General features: G+C 33.9%; 1 long non-coding RNA gene across 1 annotated transcript; it reads right to left on the bottom strand.

Moving 5' to 3' along the window:
• Window positions 1–2,772: 2,772 nt before the first annotated feature.
• Window positions 2,773–5,334, bottom strand: LOC107024589. The gene is made up of 2 exons (XR_001457372.2): window positions 4,370–5,334; window positions 2,773–3,184 (listed from the first exon to the last, which is right to left on the bottom strand). It is a non-coding gene; the product is annotated as an uncharacterized LOC107024589 (long non-coding RNA).
• Between the last annotated feature and the right edge of the window lie 370 nt (window positions 5,335–5,704).

Genomic DNA, 5,704 nt, shown 5'->3' with positions numbered 1-5,704 from the left:
ATGATGATCTTACTTTTTGGATCATGATAATATCACATGAATCTAAACTCATCTATTTTTAATGTGTGTTATGTTGGATTTAGTAAATAAAGATTTTGAAGAATGACAAAGTAAAAAACTAATGCATGGAGCTGGTTGAAACAACATGATCTTACATAACATAGTATGAATAAGACTAGGATACATTAAAGCGTTGGGGAACTCTGAATAACACGAGGAAAAGGAACCACTATAACTTTAGTGAGTTAACAAAGAAGGAAAGGTTGTTTGATATATATAGCAAAGTCTTCTACAAAGAATTTTGTGCGCTTACATTGACAAATACGAGCAGAAGATATCTTACTGTGAGAGAGTTCTTATTGAAGATTCGTTGAAGTGCCTCAAAGAAACAAACTAAAGAGTTATATTCTATTTGTTTTTGATTCGTTAGTTAGATTGCTGTAATTGGTTGGTTGTGAATTTTAGTTAGGTTGGACGTTCGAGTTGAGGCCACTTGAAAATTTGGGAGAACATAAACATGGGGATTTGTTTTATGAGTCTATGAATTGGAGTTTATAACTCCTTAGATTACATTAGTTTGTAATCTTGTGTAGTTTGAAGTTTTAAACTTAAAAAGGTTTGAAATTGAAATTGGTTGGCAATTACAAACGTGCTTACTTTGAATTACTAAACATTCTATCATCAATAGCCTGTACACGATCCTTAGAAGAATTACGGAGGTTAGAATTCCAACAATTGATATCTATGTGGGTTATATTAGTCAAGAGTCTAGTAACTCTCGATAATATTACTATGAATTATGCACCACCTTTTGGACACACTCAAAGACAACATATCAATAGACCACCCTTATTTAATGGACAATACTACTCATCGTGGAAGGCGAGTGTCATGTCCTGAGGCTACCCCCTTGACATAAACACGGGACCTAGGATCACGAGTCACCCAAAGCTAACTCTGATCTGGCATATCATAAGCAAACTGAAACAAATTAACAAAATATACCATGCGAAAGCTTAAAACATGAGATAACTGAAAGATTAAGAATACCCAATATTGGTATGAATATATAAAATATACTTAGATTTCAAAATTACTGAAAAGTCTCACTCCAAACTTAAGTTCAATCTAATACTATGCCTAAAAAATCCTTTACTGACTGGAGTTGCTGGGACATGCCTTAGCCAAGTCTAGCAAAAACTGAAACCTATATTAATAGACTGAAATGGAAAACATGCCTATTGTCCTCGAAGTATTAGGACTCACCATTGATGTTGATGATTATGGATCCGAAATAGATCTAGGCGCGATCTGAATGCTGATGACCTGAACCTACATCATGCAAAAATGTAGGGTAGAGTATGTGTCAATACTTGGAATATTTAGAGCATGCATGATATAGAATGTAACTTAAAAATATGAAAATTGAACAAAGCATAACTGAGCAATGACATAATCTGAACATAATGTAAATACTGAAATATTTAGAAATGAATTGAACTGAATGTAATGATTTAATAATGATCATCAACATGACATGCTGAGACTAAATACAAAAGTATAACTGAAAACTAGGGTCAAATGCACTAAACTCTAACTAATTGAGCTACTATTAACGGACATAAAACAACGTGAGCTAAACGCGGACTCTGATGTTAACGCCGATTGAGAGGACCCAATATATCTTTGTTAGGGGTATAAAGGCATGACTGGTACAATCACTTAATTTGATGCCTACAAAGGGGACTTTTTCTCATGAGGGGCACACAGTTCTAGGACTACAATGATACGCAGAACCCTTGTCCAACTCGGTGTTAAGCCAACTCCCAACTGGAAATGTATATGACACAACTTAATGAAAATATTGGATAGCTCAATGTTCTAACATGCAAATCTGAGAATGCAACATTTTGGAACTGACAATGTAACATTCGATAACTGGTGCATGTTTATATGTTTAACCTACTTGGCAAGGGTAATTCATGAACTAATAGAATTTACACAACTGGGTTATTTGTTTTAATGCAAGGAATTAAGCAACAATTTCATGGAAGCATGATAGATCGATTAATAATACTATAAAATTTATACAACCAATATCTATGGTTTTAGAAACCCTAGGTCTAATCAAGATATAGAGAATAAAGAATTTGACTGAGTTCTAAAAACATAGTGGACGAAAGCAACCCACTAGTGAAATCCCACATACATGGTGACGAATTTTAGGGAGAATTCCTTCGATTTTATGGGTGGAACTAAAGAAAACCCGTTGTGTGTTCTTGAGAAAACTAGCGCCTATTTTGTTGTAAAAATCTAAAAATGACAGGTCTAGAGTCGCCCCTTAATTTTTGAAGAAAATTAAGAAAACTTATTCTCAAAGGATAAAAACAGTAAATCGATTGAAAATATTTGAGGGGGTTTGGGATTCTTATTAGCACTTCGAGAATGGTTTTAAGGCACTCGAAATTCTCGCTAATACACGGTTATCCAATAATTAATTTGTTTGGCTAAAAATTTTTTATCTTAATTTGAGTTGAAAAACTAAAACTATTTTTTATTCAATTTTAAAAGGGAGAAAGGGAAAACATTAACCTACTATCTAAGTGAGACATTAATTTGCAAAATTATTATTATGATCAATTTAGTTAAATTGATAAAACACTACGGCGTCTTACGAGGATTTGAATTTTTAACTCTAAGATTAACGACAAATAATAACAAACAAAATAAGCATAGTAAAGTAAGAGGGGGGGGGGGGAGGAGAGTTGGACCTAAATCTGATTTCTGTCCGCTTGGACCAGTATTATGATCCATTTTGTTTTGGGCCTTAGGACCATTTGAGTTGTACCTATCCTAAACTAATGTAGAAGAAATAACTTTTTGTGTGGGCCTTAGGGCCAATTTTTCACCTGTTCTAAACTTCTAACAAAATAATAATAATAAAATGACAAGGGATTAGGCACAAAATAACAAAATACAATTTTTGGCATTTGGGTCCTTTAGGCCCATTTTCCTTCTTCCGTATACACTAGATGTATAGTAGTGCATACATTTCCGTATATCTGCTCCTAACACTTGTACGCCGAGTTCATAGACTTATTCTTCGGTTCCACTTGTTGGTCTACTCAAGAGGAAATGACTTGAGCCTTTATGGCTCCCTCAACACGCAAGGAAAAACGGGAGTCTATAGTGAACTCGGGCAAATATCATATGCATAAGAATAAAAAAATACAAATTAGTATTGTGGCACCATAATAGCCAAAGTGAAAGAATAAGAGAACACAAACAAATGGGCCACTTCATGCTAAAAAAAGGTCTACTAAACAAATAAAACCCACGATGTACTCATTTAATTGGATCTTGCGGACAAACAGAATGCATCAAGATTAAAATGAACTAATCTTAAACTCAATTAGTATCAAAAGGAAAGTGTCTTAAAATTCCGAGGAAATAAATAGTAGAAAAGAAGCTTTAACCCTTCTTTTGAATTAATTAGCAGGCAGTAACCTCAAGCAAGAGACGAAGTGACCAATTAATTCACAAAGATAGAACTAATCAATCAAGAAAAACACGTTTACTACTAGTAAGCTAGATACTACTTTAACACTATAATAAAATCCCACAACAACATATACACCATACTACCAATAAAATAATAAAAAATAAGCAAGCTACTCTAACTTACTATGCTACAGCAGGAAGAATATCATCACTTTGTGAATCACAAAGCTCAATTTTAGCTCATGGAACAAAGATTCACAAACATATTAAAAGATAAGAAAACTCTTAAGAAGATTATCATATTTCATCAAAGCTATAGTCACAACTCCTACATGACTAAAGCAGATATTAATATTTAGAGTGAAAACGAGATGAAGGATAGTGAAATATTCTTATGATAGACACAAAGAAACAGTGAAGTCAAACATGAGACACATCAACATCACACACTTGCTAGCGATTTCAATGGGACAAAAAGGCCCTTTTGCATGATAACTAACTCAAGACTCACAAGAACAAAAACACTTAGTAATAACAACCTAAACGATTAGTGCACCTTATGCTTGACGACAGTATAGACGAGATAATACCGATTTAACAACACTCAAGTAGTAGTTTCAAGAAAGTAGAACATCAAAATGCATTCGAGAAAAGAAAGACAGAAACGACCATACTAGATAGAGTTTGGTAGAACCTCAAACGACATTACAACTAACTCATGGCGACAAGCAAAGAAAAACATACACTTCATGTTAACAATATCAATAACCCAATGACGACTAATCAGCAAACAACAAACAGAGTAGTGATTTTTTTGACATTAACAAACAAAATAGGGGAAGAGAGAAGATATTAGAGAAAATGGTACCTTTTTTCAGACAACGAACAAGGGATAGAAAGAGCATAAGGCGACTTCACCAGGAAAAGCTTGAACATGAACAACCAAATGGGAATCGGGATAGAAACTTACAACCCACACGCTGAAACTATTATCCTCTTCTTTCAAAATATGCTTAGTATGTACTTAAAATATTTTTTGCTTAAGCTCTGTTGTATTTCCTTGCTAAATAAAAAAAAATCCAACTTAAAACTCCAACCAAGAAAATTCGCAACAATTTCTCTAACAATTTTCCCCCCCCCCCCCCTTTCAACCCTTTAACAAAGAAGAAAAGTAGGCATTTAAAGGGGAAAACTAAGGTGCAAAAGAGGGGGGGGGGGACGGCAGAATGGATTTCATTTCGAAATTCAAATCCGTTAGAGGATAAGATGCCAGCTCTAATAGGAACGAATCTCCAATGGATATAGAAGGAGAACCATTCGATTTGAGGGAAGGACGAGGAGGCGCTGAGATTTCTCCTTCTGGCAGCGAAGGATGACGACAAGGCTGCTGGATCGCTGCGCTTGGGTCTGCTTTGGATTCGTCTGTTTTCTGCTGGGTTTCAATTCTTTTTGGAGTTCTGGGTTTCACGCGTGGAGGAGGAAGAGGAGCGAGTATCGAGTATTGGTTTTTTGTTCGGATTGGTTCTCATTTTGGGCGTGAGTTTCTGGGTCTCGTTTGCGAAGAAGATGAACTGGGGTTGGGGTTTTGGTATAGAATTGAAAGGATGGGTTGGGCCTGGGTTATTTGTTGTGAATTGGAAATTTTGGGGGAAAGTTTGGAGAATGGGCTGCTGGTATTTTAAGGCAACAGTGCGCTTAGGAATGGGTCATGTGTTTTCCGAAAAATTGGGAGAAGAGGACCCAATATTCAATTCTTAAATGTTTGAAAGTATGTGAAAGAAAATGGCTAAAACAGTAAATAGATGTAGCCAAATTGAATATAATTTGTGACTTTGGCTAAAATCTTAAATAGGAAAAATTAATAAATTTAATTAACGAGCTTCTTAACTTTAACAAAATTAAAATAATTGACTCAAATATAGATTAATAACTCAAAAAACATAAACTATTTAATAATTAAACTAATTAGCTAACTGTTTAATCAAAACAAAGTATTTTTAAGACAATTTTTGAATATTTAAAAAATATACCGACATATACAAAATTATAAAGATATATTTAAAAATTAAAAATTCCAAAAGTAACAAAATATTTAAATAACATATAAACCATTATTATTATTTATTCATTTTAAAATTTTTCTAAAACTAATTATTTCAAATCGTCCGAAATAGAAGAAGCTTGAAGACTAATTTATATTGTG

The sequence above is a fragment of the Solanum pennellii genome, chromosome 7 (genome assembly GCF_001406875.1).
Source record: "Solanum pennellii chromosome 7, SPENNV200".
NCBI classification, from domain to species: domain Eukaryota; kingdom Viridiplantae; phylum Streptophyta; class Magnoliopsida; order Solanales; family Solanaceae; genus Solanum; species Solanum pennellii.
Note: the sequence above shows the minus strand (reverse complement) of the source record. Positions and strands in the feature narration are given on the sequence as shown.